Raw genomic sequence first — 17,316 nt, 5'->3', positions numbered from 1 at the left:
CTAACCCGGTGAAACCCCGTCTCTACTAAAAATACAAAAAACTAGCCGGGCGAGGTGGCGGGCGCCTGTAGTCCCAGCTACTCCGGAGGCTGAGGCAGGAGAATGGCGTGAACCCGGGAGGCGGAGCTTGCAGTGAGCTGAGATCCGGCCACTGAACTCCAGCCCAGGCCACAGAGCGAGACTCCGTCTCAGAAAAAAAAAAAAAAAAAAAAAAGAAATGATGATACCCAAATCCACTTCCTCCCTCTTCGGGTGATGCTTTTTCTCCTGAGGAGTCAGTACCTGTGGGCTGAAGAACAAATTCGATGTAAGTGGTACATTTTCTCTGGGCCCAGATACTGTCACTGCTCCTAGGCACTCATCTTAAAACAATGCTCCCAACATAGTTAACTATACCTTTATTTGGAGCCCCAGAAGATTTTATCCCTCTGGCCAATAATATCGAGGATTCTTATTGTGGTGGAAGTATGCCTTTCCTCTGTGACGTTTCTGTGAAAGGACTGTGAAGGCATGCAGGAAATGAGACCCACCACAGCACCATGCCTCAGGAGCTGCTGAACTCTCAGGCAGATTAGTTTTAGAAAAGAGACAATCAGCAAGAAGAGGAGCTGGTCTGTTTTCATTTAAATCATGTGTGTTCACACACCTCTTCAAAAGTCTTTGTACATACACCCTGTGAGGACATGTACTTCAGTTTGAAAGCCAATGTACTGGGCAAATCATCAGCATTGTCATAAAAACAGTAGTGACAATATTTTAGGAGGTTTTAAATACATAAATAGCTAAAATACACAATAATTTACTGGATAAATTAGGTGGTAAATGAAGTTGATGTGCTCTAAGGTTTCTGTAGAATGGAAAAGTCCTAATTAGCAGAAGAATATGACAAAGGTTGCACACTACATGTAATCTCTAGTGTTACAATTAAAACTACTAAGTCCAGGCACAGTGGCTCAGGCCTGTAATCCCAGCACTTTGGGATGCCGAGGCGGGCGGATCACTTGACATCAGGAGTTTGAGACCAGCCTGGCCAACATGGTGAAACCCCATCTCTACTAAAAATACAGTCATTCCGGAAGCTGAGGTAGGAGAATCACTTGAACCCGGGAGACGGAGGTTGCATGAGACAAGACTGTGCCATTGCACTCCAGCCAGGGCAAAAAGAACAAAACTCTCTCTCTCTCTCACACACACACACACACACACAAAACAACAACAACCTAGTAATTGTTTTAAAGTACATAATTTCCAAGCCAACAAAAGGGGGAAAAACAATAGTAAGAAAATCATCTAAAAGAAGAGAATCAAAAACAGAGAGCAAAAAGAGCAAATACAACGCATTTAGATAGCTGTTTTAAAATAAAATGTACTAAGAAAATTACATTACATTAAGAATTTATGCTAAGTAAAAACAGAACATGGATTCCAGTTAATTACCTTAAATATAAATGCCTCAAAACTGTTAGAATGGATTAAAAATTAAAATCAAATAACATCTGGGTTTTTTATTTTTTATTTTTTTTTTAGATGGAGTCTTGCTCTGTTGCCCAGGCTGGAGTGCAATGGTGCGATTTTGGCTCACTGCAACCTCAGCCTCAGCGTTCAAATGATCAAATAGCAAACTGCTTATCATGAATGCAGGATGTGAGCAAACTCACGAATGCTCCCGCCGACAGAAGGTTTGCTGGAGGCAATCACTCCCTGGCACCGAGGTTACTACTGCAACATCTAGAGAATGTAGTCTTGCAAACCCTACTCTGGACTGAGCAGCTGACCCCTTCTTCCACCCCACCTTCTCACTATCTCTTTTGCCTAATAAATATGGAGGACTGTGTAAAGCTCAGGGCCCTTGTCCACTAGAGGCAAGATGCCCCCTGATCCCTTCATACAAATATACTCTTTTGTCTCTTGTCTTTATTCCCACGTTCGCCCCCCTTTGTTCAGTCCACCTAGGTCGGAGCAGGTTACAAATGGCAACTCAGAACAGGCACTCCAAGGACACCCAACTAGTGGCGTCCGAACATGGGACTTCAAGGATGTGAATGAAGGTCTGCTGGAGCAGGGGAACTGAAATGGACAAGGTGAACGGGGACCCCGCGATGAGTCTGCTGGCAGTGGATATAAGGTCAGTGCCCTGAAGAGGCACTGGGAACAGTGCTTTAAAGAAGTACTGGAAAATTTTCTGAATCAGGGTAACAAGGGAAAGAATCTGTCTACTGAAGACAAACATTATGTGCAGTTGCTTAAAGTTCTGTCGAGGCAGTCTGGAGCTCAGGTTAATTCGCAGACACTAACTAACCTCCTGCAGAAGCCACAAAAGGTTATTATGCATAACCCATGGTTTCCACAGGGAGGCGCTCTTGATGTGGAAAAGTGGGACAGAGCAGGCGAAGGATTAAAACAGGCTCATCAAAAAGGTTTTAAAGTTAATTCTTCTGTTTTATCTACTTGAAGTTAGTTCGTACTGTACTTCTGCCATTATCTCATTATTATTCTGCGGGACAGCAGGCTGAATCTAAAAATCTGAAAGAATCTGTTACCCCACCCACAGTTCCAATTGAAAATAAAAAAACAGGAGAGGGAGGATAAAAATTGGCCTATACGGCCTACTCCAGTTGCAGAAACATCTATACAGCCTTCTTCGGTGGCAGAAATAGAAACCCCAATACAAAGAATTTTATGTTCTGCTGTCATAGCTCGAGAGCCCTTAGGACCTTGTGCTTTTCCTATTTCCATAAGGCCTGATCCAAACAATCCACAGCAGGTTATTCATGAACACACCCCACTGGAGTTTAAGTTGCTGAAGGAATTAAAAGCGAGTGTGGGAAATAATGGCATACAGAGCCCATTCACCTTAGGACTGCTAGAATCTGTGTTTGGTGCTATGTGTCTTTTACCCTTTGATGTGAGACACTTGGCGTGAACTTGCTTGTCTACTAGTGCATATCTGACATGGAATTTAAAATGGCAAGAAATGTGTGCAGACCAGGCTAAACAGAACCGTGTTGCTGGATATGGAGACATTAAAGAGGATACGCTGTTAGGTATCGGCCCTTATTCAGACCTAGAACATCAAATGGCACTCCCTGATGCTGCTTATCAGCAGTGTGCACAGGCCGCTAAACACGCCCGGGCCACAATCCTGAAGAGGGAGTCGCAGCACGATCTTTTTTATATATCATGCAAGGGTCACAGGAACCCTATGCACAATTTCTTGCAAGATTACAAAAGGCAGTGAAGCATTAGATTCCTCGTACTACGGCTGCAGAAATGCTAACCTTAACTTTAGCTTTTGAGAATGCAAACGTGGATTGTAAACGTGCACTGGCACTGGTGAGGGGTACAAAAATCTTGGGAAATTTTCTCAGAGCTTGTCAGGATATAGGAACTCAGTTTCATCAACCTGCAATGTTAGCATAAGCAATGACTAATTTAGCAGTTGACAAATCTAAAAGGAGCCAAGGGTCAAACCCTAAAATGGGAAAATATTATAATTGTGGAAAAACTGGACATTTAAAAAAGGAATGCTACCAGATCTCAGGACAGAAAGGATATTACAATGCAGTTCACTCCCCAGCAGAAAACACCAGGACTCTGTCCTCACTGTAACAAAGGAAATCACTGGGCTAACTAGTGCTGCTCAAAATTTCATCAGAAAGGCACCCCACCCCCACCGCCGCCCGCTCCCCCCACCCCCGGCCGCAAAGGAGACAGGGGCCTGGACCCGGGCCCTTCAAACAATGAGGGTATTCCCAGTGCAGATCACAACCCGCTTTCAGGGATGCGTTCCTGGAGGCACATTGACTCCCTCAACCCAGGAACACCAGGAAGTGCAGGATTAGATCAACCCACCAGAGAAAGAATCACATTAGTTAGGGAAGACAAACCTATCAAAGTTCCCACTGGTATTTGGTGACCTTTACCAACAGGACACATGGGACTAATTTTAGGCAAAAGCCGCCTTAACTTGCAAGGCATCACTGTAGTCCCAGGAGTGATAGACTCCGATTATGAAGGAGAAATTCAAGTAGTTTTAATGTCACAAGATCTTTGGGTTTTTGAACCAGGAGAATATATTGCTCCATTATTGCTTATTCCCTGTGAATTACACCCTTCCCCACGAAAAGAGAAATGAGGAAATAAAGGGTTTGGGAGCACAGCTACACGGGAAATCTATCTATGCCAACCCATTGCCTCTAATAGACCTACCTGTGTAGTACAAATTAAAGACATTTTATGGGCTTATGTATACAGGAGCTGATGTGTCAGTAAAATGTACAGGATGGGCACATCAAACATTACACTGCATGTTGAAAAGACTAAAAGGGGGTATAGGAGGCCAGCTACCACCTCAATCAAAACTATACTTAGCCTTATTTACTTTAAATTTTCTGACTCCTGGTACGGATGGTAAGACTCCAGCAGAAAGACATTGGCAACTGTTGGAGGAAAAGAGGAAAGTTTATCCGAAAGTGTTATGGAAATCCCCATAAGAAGGACAATGGAAAGGCCCAGTGGATTTACTGACATGGGGATGAGCATATGCTTGTGTTTTACAGGAGATGGACAAGCCATGTGGTGCCCTCAAGGTGCGTGCGACCATGGAATGGGAGACTGGAGGGACCCAGGTGGCCAACCATGGGCCCAGTCCCTCCTATACGAGCCATGAATCAGCTAAGCCTGAGTGCAAAGATGGAGAAAAGGCCGACTGGAGTCACGATGACATCAACCCCCATAACGTGGGGACAACTCAAGAAAACCACGTAGGAAGCTAAGAAACTACTGGAGTGTCAGGGATAGGCAAAAACCCCTGATTCCACGTTCTTGGCCATGCTAGCCATAATGTCCTGTGTGGTATGTTTTCCCTGTGCACAGGCAAAAACATATTGGGCATATGTTCCCATCTCCCAGTAGTACGGCCTGTACTTTGGAGCTCACTCCTCCGAAGATTTATCACGATCAGGGAGAGTCAGCTCCAGGACCCCTCACTCCCCCTGACATAGAACATTTAGACTCTCAGAACAATGTCATTAATTACACCGCTCCACTGGAAGGACTCCCTTTGTGTATCACCACAAAGATGTCGCTCAGCCACAGCTGTCTTACAATTCAAGCTCAAACATGGTTGAGTCACTACGGAAAAACCATGCACTTATTAAGTCTTGGTTGGGTTAATGTAACTGGTGTGCTAACCAACCATTCCCCATCCAGTCGCCCTAACTGTGCTGATTATACAGAATAGATTCTATTCAATAGTTCCTACCCCACTCCCTGGACCCAGCATCTTGGTCCACTGACTAGTAAACAATCTATGCTAAACTGGAGACATTGTGGATTGGGGACCTAAAAGTCAATTAGATGGAAAAGGTGAAAGTCAGAAATCATGGCACAAACTTCACTGGCATTGGTGGCAAGCTTTTAATGCTTCTTCTTTATACAACACCAGGATCCAATTCCAGTCATCCGCTCAGATTGCTTGGCATGGAGCAGGCGTTAGCCCACCTCTTCCTCAGTGGCATTATCTGGGGAGGAAAGGACCAGTTCAAGAAACGATATGGAAGGCAGCACTCCCGTTTATGAATGGCAACATCTGGATTGGAACACTCATAATAGCAATAGTAAGCGACACAGTCTTAATGTTGCATTTGTAAGGCATATCACCAATTTACAGTTTGTGTTTTTAATCCTTATGTCTTTTTGGCACCTAAGAAGGACCAGCTCCAGGTAAACAACACCCAGTTGACCTGTAAAGCTTGCCAGTTGTATCACTGCATTAATCATAGCACATTGTGAACACATAATATCTCTACATTGATGATTTTTAGGTCGCATCCCTGGGCTGTGGATTCCTGTTGATCTGTCGGAGCCATGGGCTGCCACACCTGCTTTGCATTTTGTGAGACTTCTAACTCAGCTTACTCATTGTGTCCATAGAGCCTTAGGCATGATAATTTTTGCTATTGTTTCCTTGGTCACACTAATAACTTCCGCTGTGATATCTTCTGTAGCTTTGCATAATTCTATTAAAACAGCTCAGTATGTGGAGAACTGGACATGCACAGCCAACCAAGCGTGGTTACTTCAGAATAAAATTAACACTGAGTTACAAACTGAAGTGGCAATGTTGAAATTCACGGTTCTGTGGTTAGGGGAACAAGTACAAAGCTTGCAGTTGCAGCAATTGTGTCATCATTTTAATCACACTCATATTTGTGTAACCAACTTAGAATACAACCAAAGTGAGTACCCATGGGATCTCGTGAACGCTCATTTGCAGGGAGCTTTCACATCCAACCTCACTTTTTTTTTTTTTTTTTTGAGACGGAGTCTTGCTCTGTCGCCCAGGCTGGAGTGCAGTGGCCGGATCTCAGCTCACTGCAAGCTCCGCCTCCCGGGTTCACGCCATTCTCCTGCCTCAGCCTCCCGAGTAGCTGGGACTACAGGCGCCGGCCACCGCGCCCGGCTAGTTTTTTTTGTATTTTTTAGTAGAGACGGGGTTTCACTGTGTTAGCCAGGATGGTCTCGATCTCCTGACCTTGTGATCCGCCCGTCTCGGCCTCCCAAAGTGCTGGGATTACAGGCTTGAGCCACCGCGCCCGGCCTTCCAACCTCACCTTTGATATTGGTGAATTACAAAACAAAATTCTTGATTTAAATAGGCAAACTCAAGAATTTCAGCCTTCTTTAGAAGACTGGACCAAATTCCAGGAAGGCCTGGAGAACCTCAACCCTTGGACCTATCTAAAGTACCACAGTAACATCTAACATGTAGTTCTTGGAATAATGTTGTTTCGTCTCTGTCTTCTGTTCACAGTCTGTAAAATCGGATGGACTGCCAATCGGAGAATGAGAGCTGCCCAGCCTGGCCTTACATTCTTTCAATTAATACATAAACAGAAAGGGGGCTATGCAGGGAGCCAAAAGCCCCAGGGACGTGACCAACTCAGCATTCCACTGGAGGCTATATGATCAAAGAGCAAAGGGTTTTCCATGAATGGAGGATGTGAGCACACTCACAACTGCGCCTGCGGACTGCTCCCGCCGACAGAAGGTTTGCTGGAGGTAATCACTCCCTGGCACCGAGGTTATCTACTGTAACATCTAGAGAACGCAGTCTTGCAAGCCTGCTCCGGACTGAGCAGCTGACCCCTCTTTCACCCCACCCCCCACCCTTCTCACTATGTCTTTTGCCTAATACGGAGGGCTGTGTAAAGCTCAGGGCCCCTGTCCACTAGAGGCAAGGTGGCCCCTGACCCCTTCTTCAAAATATACTCTTTTGTCTCTTGTCTTTATTCCCGCGTTTGCCCCCGCTTTGTTCAGTCCCATAGGTCCATGTGGGTTACAGCCCGCCACCACACCTGGCTATTTTTTGTATTTTTAGTAGAGATGGGGTTTCACCATCTTGGTCAGGCTGGCCTTGAACTCCTGACCTCATGATACACCCGCCTTGGCCTCCCCACATGCAGTTATTATAGTTGATATGTCTGAAACAAAATGATATGGGAAGTTTGAGAATAAAAGGTTGGAGACAATATGTCACAGAGAGAGTAATGAAAGATAATCTGTTATAACTATATCTTAGACAAAACTGACCAGAAATCCTAAAGAATTATCAGAGAGAAAGAGAAACAATGCTCACTGAAAAGAGGTGCGATTTGGCTCTTCATTCATAGAAATACTTCACATCTACACCCCTAACAACAGTCTTGAAATGTATACAGCAAAAAATAGAACCAAAAACAAGAAATAGAAAATTCAGACTAAAAGAAGACTTTAACAGACCTCTCCTAGTAACTGACAGAACAAACAGACCATCAACAAACAAAATAAAATTTATACATGAGAAAGAAATGAAACTTTTAATCTGAGGAATCTGACTCCCTTTAAATTATCAGGTCTAGAGAGGCATTAAAATGTGACAGCAGTCTTTCTGATAGGGGTTCCCCTGAAAAAAAAAAGAAAAGAAAAAATTAAAAACTAAAAAAAAAAATTTAATGTGACTACAGTCACATCTCATTTCCCCCTCAAGCTAAATAATCATCTCTTAAAGCCACTTGTATGTAGGCTCTAGACGAACTCACACCAAGTAGCCATAAAATGCCATTCACTGGAAATGATAACTCATAAAACCCCATAGTTAACAATGTATAGCCAATCACTAATTGATGTTATTTCTGTAAACCAATGAGAATTCTTGCCAAACAACTTTATGTCAGCTCATGATTTGTTCCCTCTTGCCTTTAAAACCTGCTTGTAACAAAATCCTAACAGAGCACTTACCAAGGCAACCTGAAAGCATTTTCCCAGGCAGCTGTCCTCATTTCGGCTCAAGTAAACTCTTTAAAATTATATTTTGTGCAGTTTCCTCTTTTAGGTTGACATAAACAATATCATTTAGAAGAACTCAAATATATTTTTAAAATTAGAAATACTGAAATAAATTTTAACAGTTTTAAATAAATTCAAAGATGTACTATAAAGATGGGCTGGAAAACGAAGCATTTTTAAAATATCAAGTCTCCCAAATCTACAGATTCAATGAAATCACAGTCAAAATCCCAAACTGATAATGAATAGTTTAAATAGCTATAAACTTTTTTTTTCAGTTTGAAAAAAAGTTAGAAGACTTGCCATATCAGTTATGAGGACTTATAAAGGTACCTTAATTAGGACAGCACAATATTAGTACAATAATGGACAAATAGGACAAAGGAACAGAATAAAATCCTTATAAGTGGAATTAACCACATATAGAGACTCAATGACAACGACAGCACTACAGGGAAGTGATAAAGGCTGTCTTTTCAATAAATAGAACTGAGGGTGCTGTGGCTCGTGCCTGTAATCCTAGCACTTTGGGAGGCTGAGGCAGGTGTGGGGGAAAGAAACAGAGATCAGACTGTTACTGTGTCTATGTAGAAAGACGAAGACATAAGAAACTCCATTTTAATCTGTACTAAGAAAAATTCTTCTGCCTTGAGACACTGTTAATCTGTAACCCTAGCCCCAACCCTGAGCTTGCAGAAACATGCTGTATTGACTCAAGGTTTAATGAATTTAGGGCTGTGCAGGATGTGCTTTGTTAAAAATGTGTTTGCAGGCAGTATGCTTGGTAAAAGTCATCGCCATTCTCCAGTCTTGAGTACTCAGGGACACAATACACTGCGGGAGGCCACAGGGACCTCTGCCCAAAAAAGCCTGCGTATTGTCCAAGGTTTCCCCCACTGAAGAAAGCCTGACATATGACCTTGTGGGAAGCGCAAGACCTGACCGTCCCCCAGCCCAACACCCGTAAAGGGTCTGTGCTGAGGAGGATTAGTAAAAGAGAAAGGCCTCTTTACAGTTAAAATAAGAGAAAGGCATCTGTCTCCTGCTCGTCCCTGGGAATGGGATGTCTCAGTGTAAAATGTGATCGTACATTCTATTTACTAAGATAGGAGAAAACCACCTTATGACTAAAGGTGAAACATACTGGCAGCAATACTACTCTTTACTACACTAAGATGTTTGTGTAAAGTCAAACATAAATCTGGGCTATGTATACAAGACACAAGACCTTTCCTTACACTTATTTATAACACAGAGTCCTTTACTCACATGTTTTCCTACTGACCTTCTCCCCACCATTACCCTATAGTCCCGCCACATTCCCCTCACAAAGATAGTAAAAATAGTAAGCAATAAATACAAGAAAACTCAGAGACCAGTGCCGGTGCGGGTCCACTGTATACTGAACACCGGTGCCCTGGGTCCACTTTTCTTCCTCTATACTTTGTCTCTGTGTCGTAGTTCTTTTCTCAGTCTCCACAGGTGTGGAGGGGCAGGCTCCCTTCAGGCAGGTGGATCACTTGAGGCCAGAGTTCGAGACCAGCCTGGCCATCACGGTGAAACCCCGGCTCTACTAAAAATACAAAAAGTAGCCGGGCAAGGTGGTGCATGCTGGTAATCCCAGCTACTCGGTAGGCTGTGGCACAAGAATCACTTGAGCCCAGAAGGCGGAGGTTGCAGTTGAGCCAAGATCGCGCCACTACACTCCAGCCTGGGCGACAAGAGCAAGACTCTATCAAAAAAAAAAAAAGAAAAAAAAATCAATAAATGGTACTGGAGATGGGGACAGAAGGTTAAACCCCCCCTCACAACATACACAAAAACCATTTAGGATCAACTGTCAATTTCAATGGTAGAAACATATCAATAAAGCTTTAAAGAAGATTAATTTAGGAGAATCTCTCAATGTTATTAGGGTATGGCCAGATATTTTAAGGTCACATAAAGCACCCTATAAAGCACTCTATTCTGCTAGGGGAACAACCACTTTAGAAAACAGTTTGACGCTTATTTTGACTGAAGTTATACACACCCTATGAAGCAGCAATTTTACTCTGAGGTGCGCATCTAGGTATATATCTCTGCCTCCCCCAAATGAGAGCACATATGAACCAAAGGACATTTACACAAATTTTCACAGATGCATTATTCATAATAATACAAGGTTTAGGCAATACAAATGTAATTAATAATAGAAAAAACCTGCTATATTTTACATAATGGAACGTGATAGAAAACCTATTATACTTTTGGCCCAGCCTGCAAGAATGCTTTTATATTTTTAAAGGACTGTAAAACAAAAAGCAAATTAGCATATGCAAGAGACCATATGTAGCCTGCAAGCCCTAAAATATTTACTGTAAATTTGCCTGATCGCTGTCATTGAGCAAAGAAAATATACTCAGATGCAACAGGAAAGACCCTCACCAATAATGGGTAAAAGAAGGCTGACACAAAAAAACAATGATGTACAATTCCATTGATATATAGAGTTTACAACAGGCAAAACTGTATTAACTACAGTGATAAATAATGATTAATTATATAAAGAAAAGCCTAAAATACTTTTCGGTGTGAGGATGGAAAAAGGCTCACAGAACACCACTGGTGTGCTAACCATGTTCTATTTCTTGACCTGGGCAATGATTGCTTATACATATATTGCCTCCATGATAATTAAATTGTACATTTAAAATATATAAATCTAGAAAAATTAACAAAGTAAAGGAAGAGATCAACGATACCAAACACTTTACCTCCAGGAAAGGTGTTAACTCCAGACAATACAATGGGTGAATGTCCACTAACACCCTATTTTCCTACTTTGTATTGGAAAGTTGAGCCAATGCATTAAGATAAGAATGAATTACAAGCATTACAAAGTAAGACAGAAAATTAAGGTTATTCTCAGGCGATATGGAAAACGAGATTCAAGAAATTACATATTTAAAAAAGAAAATGCTCCCTCAGAAACTCCCAGGCAGCTTTCCGCATATATAGTTGGCTAGAATTGCACCATATGCCTAAGCTCATTTCCATGTCAAACCTATCACTAGCAATGGCAACTGCAATCACCAAGATTGGCTAAGACCAACCAGGCCTTACTAAGAAACTGGGATTTGGGTCACCTAGCCCGGGGATGAATACTTCACAAAATGGAGATTCTGATAAGAAAGTGTGAATATAAGACGGGCAAGCACCACTGTCACTATATATTAAGAAGTTAAGGCCGGGCGCGGTGGCTCATGCCTGTAATCTCAGCACTTTGGAAGGCCGAGGCGGGCGGAACACCGGAGGTCAGGAGTTCGAGACCAGCCTGGCCAACGTGGTAAAACCCCGTCTCTACTAAAAATACAAAACTAGCCGGGCGTGGTGGCGTGCGCCTGTAATCCCAGCTACTCGGGAGGCTGAGGCAGAAGAATTGCTTGAACCCGGGAGGCAGAGGTTGCAGTGAGCCGAGATTGTGCCACTGCACTCCAGCCTGGGAGACGAAAGTGAAACTCCGTCTCAAAAATAAAAAATAAAATAAAATAAAAAATAAAAGAAGTGAATGCAGAAGTTGGCAAAATTTTCGATTTTGCCGGCCATGAGGTCTCTGTCACAACAACTCAACGCTGCCTTTGCAGTCATAGACAATATATAATTGGAGGGTATGACTGAACTTGACCCCCCAGTCTGTAAATAGCCACTTCAAGGATCAGAAGAGTAGATACATGGTTTCGAACTAATGCTGGGGGCTGTGTCGCCTTTTGCCCCAGTAACCAAGGTTCGAACCTAAACCCAGAACCCAAGGCTCCAAAGTCTTGAAAGCTTCAGCCCTCACAAGCCTTTGTACAACAGACACTGGCCCCATGCCTCTTCCTCATCCGAACCACAGACCAGACACTCTCCAGTGAAGGACATCCTCCACGACTCCAACATCACTGAGTCCCAAATTAAATCCTGAACCCGAAGCAGACGCTGCATCGATCCTAAGCGCCACCTCCATCCTTTACAAGCAGAGAGATCCATAACTTGACAGTTAGGACACGGTCGTTGATCACCACAGACCCTTAGTCACTGTACTCACACCAAAGGCACGCGGCCCACAGACAGGGGGATCACAGACTCCCACCAGGTATCTCCCAAATGGCTGCACCCCGGCGCTCCCCGGTCTTCCTGCGAAACACTACGTGGTCCAGGATACACCACGTCCTCAGACCTCCCAAACCTTCCACTGAGACAAAACCTGAACTGGGACAAAAAACTTTCAGAGACAAAACCACACACTGACCTCTATTTTCTCCAGATCCACAAGGAAGGCCTCAACGTTACACTTCCGTAAACTGCTTCTACTTCTGGAGTCCTCGCACAGGTTTATGGTCCACCTACGGCGGCCGAGAGGAACCTAAAATGTTTAAAAGAGCAAGGACAACCGCATTTACGGCGTTTCCTAGGCTGTAATATGGCCGCGCCCATAGCCGTAGCTCCATGACGGCAGCCATGTTTGAAAATCGGACGTACAGAGGCAATGGCAGGTTTTTGAGCCAGCAGCCAGGGAAGATGAGAAGTCACTGAAATCGCCTCATTTCCTGGCACTTAAAGTCTTGCGAAAAGGGGCAGATTTTCAGAGACTCAAGCTTTATCAGGCAAATATGGGGCAAGCTAAATTTCCTTTAGCACTTTGCCATCCACTTGGTTAAATTAAAAAAAAAAAAAGGTTTTGAAAAAGACAAGTAACAGTGCAGCCAGGTGTGGGTATCCCAGAGAATGAATTGGAAATGGAAAAGCTAATGTATCAGGTAGAAAGGGAAAAGGCAACACATCAGGTAGGCAAACACCCACGGGAAAGCGTCTGGCGAAAAACAGCTTGCAGGAAGAGAGTTTTTTTTTTTTTTTTTTTTTTTTTTTTGAGACGGAGTCCTTGCCTCTGTCGCCCAAACCTGGAGTGCAGTGGCCAGATCTCGGCTACTGCAAGCTCGCCTTTCGGGTTCACTGCCATTCCCTGCCTCAGCCGCCGAGTAGCTGGGACTACAGGCGCCCGCCACCTCGCCCAGCTAGTTTTTGTATTTTTCAGTAAGAGATGGGGTTTCACACGGTTAAGCAGGATGGTCTCGATCTCCTGACCTTGTGATTCGGCCGTTCGGTCCCCAAAGGCTGGGATTACAGGCTGAGCCACCGCGCCCGCCGAAGAGGTTTTTAAAGAACAGAAAAATAGTAAAAGTAATTGGGGTGGGGGTGAAGAAGAAAAAATAATTATAATTTTCTTGAGGTGGCAGTCTCTGCTCTATCCTCGAGGCTGGAGTTCCAATGCAAGATCTCGGCTCAGCTGCAACCTCTGCCTTCCCGGTTCAAAGCGATTCTCCTGCCTGAAAAAAAAAAAAAACAGTCCCCCTAGTACTGGGATACAGACACGCGCCACCACGCCCGGCTAATTTTTGTATTTTTAGTAGAGACGGGGTTCACCATGTTGGCATGATGGTCTCGATCTCCTGACCCCTCGTGATCTGCCCTGCCTCAGCTTCCCAAGTGCTGGGATTACAGGCGTGAGCCACCACGCTGGCCTAGAAAACATAATTATTATTTAAAGAAGAAGAAAGAAGAGAAGAGGAAGAAGAAGAAGAAGGAAGAAGAAAGAAGAGGAAGAGAAGAAAGGAAGAAAGGAAGGAAAGAAGAAAAGAAAGAAGAGATTTCCGAGAAGGAGTTATGATGAAGCCTGGCATGACAGACTAAAGGAAAAGAGGAGGCACCTATGATTGGGGTTGGGCCCCTAGATAAGGTCACTTTTAGTAAAGGGCCAAGGGAAGAGCAAACCAGAATTGAGAGTATAAAAATATTAAGAGCAGGTGGGCACGGTGGCTCAAGCCTGTAAATCCCAGCATTTGGGAGCCGAAGACGGTGGAGACCACGAGGTCAGGAGAATCGAGACCATACTGGCTAACACGGTGAAACCCCAGTCTCTACTAAAATACAAAAAAAAAACTAGCCGCGCGAGGTGGCGGGCGCCTGTAGATCCCAGCTACCTCAGGAGGCTGAGGCAGGAGAAATGGCGTGAAACCCGGGGGCGGAGCTGCAGTAAGCTGAGATCCGGACCACATTAACTCCAGCCTGGGGCGACAGAGCGAGACTCCGTCTCAAAAAAAAAAAAAAAAAAAAAAAAAAAAAAAAAAAAAAAAAATTAAGAGCTTTTTGACAAAAGTGCCAAGACAATTCAATAAGGATAGTCTTTTCAACAAGCGGCACTGGGATAACTGGATATCCACATGCAGAAGAATGAGTTAAGACCCTTAAACCATACACAAAAGTTAACTTAAAATAGATCATTGATCTAAGTTTAAGAGGTAAAAGTATAAAAGTTAGAGAAGAAAAAGGGAGATAATCTTCATGAACGTGGGTTAATTCTGAGACGAGAGTAAAGGATGAGCCATAAAACGAAATAAAATTAATAAAGTGGACTTAATTTTTTTCTAAGTTTGTGCTTCTAAACACAACATTGAAGAAAGTGAGGTGGGGCACGGTGGCTCACACCTGTAATCCCAGCACTTTGGGAGGCCGAGGCAGTCGGATCATCTGAGGTCAGGAGTTCAAGACCAGCCTGGCCAACATGGCGAAACCCGTCTCTACTAAAAATACAAAAATTACCCGGACGCGGTGGTGTGCGCCTGTAATTCCAGCTACTCGGGAGCCTGAGGCAGGAGAATTGCGTGAACCTGGGAGGCGGAGGTTTCAGCGAGCCCAGATCGCGCCACTGCACCCCAGCCTGGGTGACAGAGCAAGACTCCTCGGTAAAGACACCACTTCGTCACCCTGAACCACTCTGATTTTTATGGGTGCAATGAGAAGAGTGGATGTAGGAAGACAAAAGTTTTTTAATAGAAACCTTCAGGACAGATTTGGACTTGAAAGACTGACAGAAGTGTTTCCAGCATCCAGTTAGTCTCAAAGCAACCACTAACCTTCAACTGCACACCTCAAAGCCTCCAGCCTCATTACATTCTCAAACACAGACAAGCCCCGTCTTCTCCGAAATAAAATTGCCTTCAAATTCAATTTAAAACTCACCACAGAGGCACTCCTTTGACACTCCTTCCCCTAGACCTTTCATTCACGCCACTCCTTTTCCTAGCTCCGGCTTCTCTGTGTCTGGGCCCCACATTAAATTGCAAACCTGAGCAAAAAACAGCATTCACTGAGAGACACTTTCCATCCAGTTTTCAATTACTGAGACCCATGAAGAGTGAACATATAGACCCCAAGTTCTGTCCTTGGGACCCTCAGTCATTAAACTCTTAAAACTAAACCTTAACCTTCGACCTCCCAAGGGTCCCTTTCTCACACCCATATTCCTCGCTGACTAAACTGAAATAAAATCCCTGAAAACGGACATTCACATGCATTTCCACTTCGTGGTCCCCACAAGCTCCCCATCCGGATTCACACGCTGCATCAGGCTCTCAAGGCGACAGTAGCAGCTACCAAAGGCCGAACACATATCAGAACTTACTTCCGACTCTGGAATTCTGGTGCTGCAACCCCATCCTTCGCCATCTCTAAGAACACCGAGAGGCTGGGAGGCGGGCTTCCGGAGAGGGACATGGGACATTTCCCAAAGTCCAGGTTCTGGCTTTGAACATTTTATATGAGGTAACATAGCTGTTTTACCTCATAGAGCAGATTATGTCATTTCTGATGGGAGTGACCGTAACGGCTGCCATGGCTCAAGGAGGTGGGAAGAAATGCAAATGTTTTTGGGGGACTCCAGTACCCTCCCTTCCTCCTTACAAGAGACTGTCACGACACTGCGCTAACTGCGTAGGTTTTCAGAGGCCAGAAACTATCTAAGGAGCAAAATGGAAAGATGGCTGCATCCCTGAGCCGTTTGGCAGGAGCACCACGGGAACCACCATCTTACAGAAAGTCCAGGGTCCATAAAACAGAAGAAACTGCAGACAACTGGCTGGATGAGGTTTGTACAAGCCAAGATGTCACTGGGGCGGCCACAACAAAAACACTGAAGGTTTCAGTCCTGTTCAGGTCTTACTGGATGTGCTGTGAATTTTAGTAGTAAAAGGAAAAAGGAGTTGAAGATGCAAAATGTTCAGGTTCCAACAGCAGCAAAAATAACATATTTGCAAATAAACAGCCAAGAGTCATTATACTCCGAAAACAAAACAGTCATTAAAACTCACTCTGAGTCCGCCCTAGTGAAGAATAGCGGACAATAGCTGCAAAGCCAGTATGATAAATATATTAAAAAACATAAAGGAAAATATTTCGGACATATTTAAGTGTTTAAAGGAAAATATGGCAATAATCCCATAAAGGAAAATCTCAATAAAGACATTGAAAATATAATAAAGAATCCAATATAAATGTTCGTGCTGAAAAATACGGTAACAATTAAAAATTCACACGATAGCCGGGCGCGGTGGCTCAAGCCTGTAATCCCAGCACTTTGGGAGGCCGAGACGGGTGGATCACGAGGGCAGGAGATCGAGACCATCCTGGCTAACACCGTGAAACCCCGTCTCTACTAAAAAACACAAAAAACTAGCCGGGCGAGGTGGCGGGCGCCTATAGTCCCAGCTACTCGGGAGGCTGAGGCAGGAGAATGGCATAAACCTGGGAGGCAGAGCTTGCAGTGAGCTGAGATCCGGCCACTGCACTCCAGCCTGGGTGATAGAGCGAGACTCCGTCTCAAAAAAAAAAAAAAAAAAAAAAAATTCACACGATAATATCACCAGCAGATTGCAATGTCAGAAGAAACGTTGAGCAAACTTGAAGAGCAAAAGAAATTATCCACCAGCAAGAAAAGAAGAAAAGTTTTAAATACTTGTAAGACATCAGATGTACTATTTTATTTTATTTTTTATTTTTATTTTTTTGAGACGGAGTCTCGCTCTGTCGCCCAGGCTGGAGTGCAGTGGCCAGATCTCAGCTCACTGCAAGCTCCGCCTCCCGGGTTTACGCCATTCTCCTGCCTCAGCCTCCCAAGTAGCTGGGACTACA

The 17,316-nt window shown here is 44.0% G+C and overlaps 1 long non-coding RNA gene across 1 annotated transcript; it reads right to left on the bottom strand.

The window, feature by feature from the left end:
• Positions 1 to 198: 198 nt before the first annotated feature.
• On the bottom strand, positions 199 to 15,906 carry LOC108524115 (uncharacterized). Its single transcript, XR_001883980.1, has 4 exons — positions 15,812 to 15,906; positions 15,370 to 15,475; positions 12,602 to 12,715; positions 199 to 289 (listed from the first exon to the last, which is right to left on the bottom strand). It is a non-coding gene; the product is annotated as an uncharacterized LOC108524115 (long non-coding RNA).
• Positions 15,907 to 17,316: the final 1,410 nt, after the last annotated feature.

This window comes from Rhinopithecus bieti, unplaced genomic scaffold, assembly GCF_001698545.2.
Source record: "Rhinopithecus bieti isolate Rb0 unplaced genomic scaffold, ASM169854v2 scaffold_2723, whole genome shotgun sequence".
NCBI classification, from domain to species: Eukaryota; Metazoa; Chordata; class Mammalia; order Primates; family Cercopithecidae; genus Rhinopithecus; species Rhinopithecus bieti.
The sequence above is the reverse complement of the archived record's forward strand: the minus strand, read 5'-3'. Positions and strand labels throughout refer to the sequence as shown.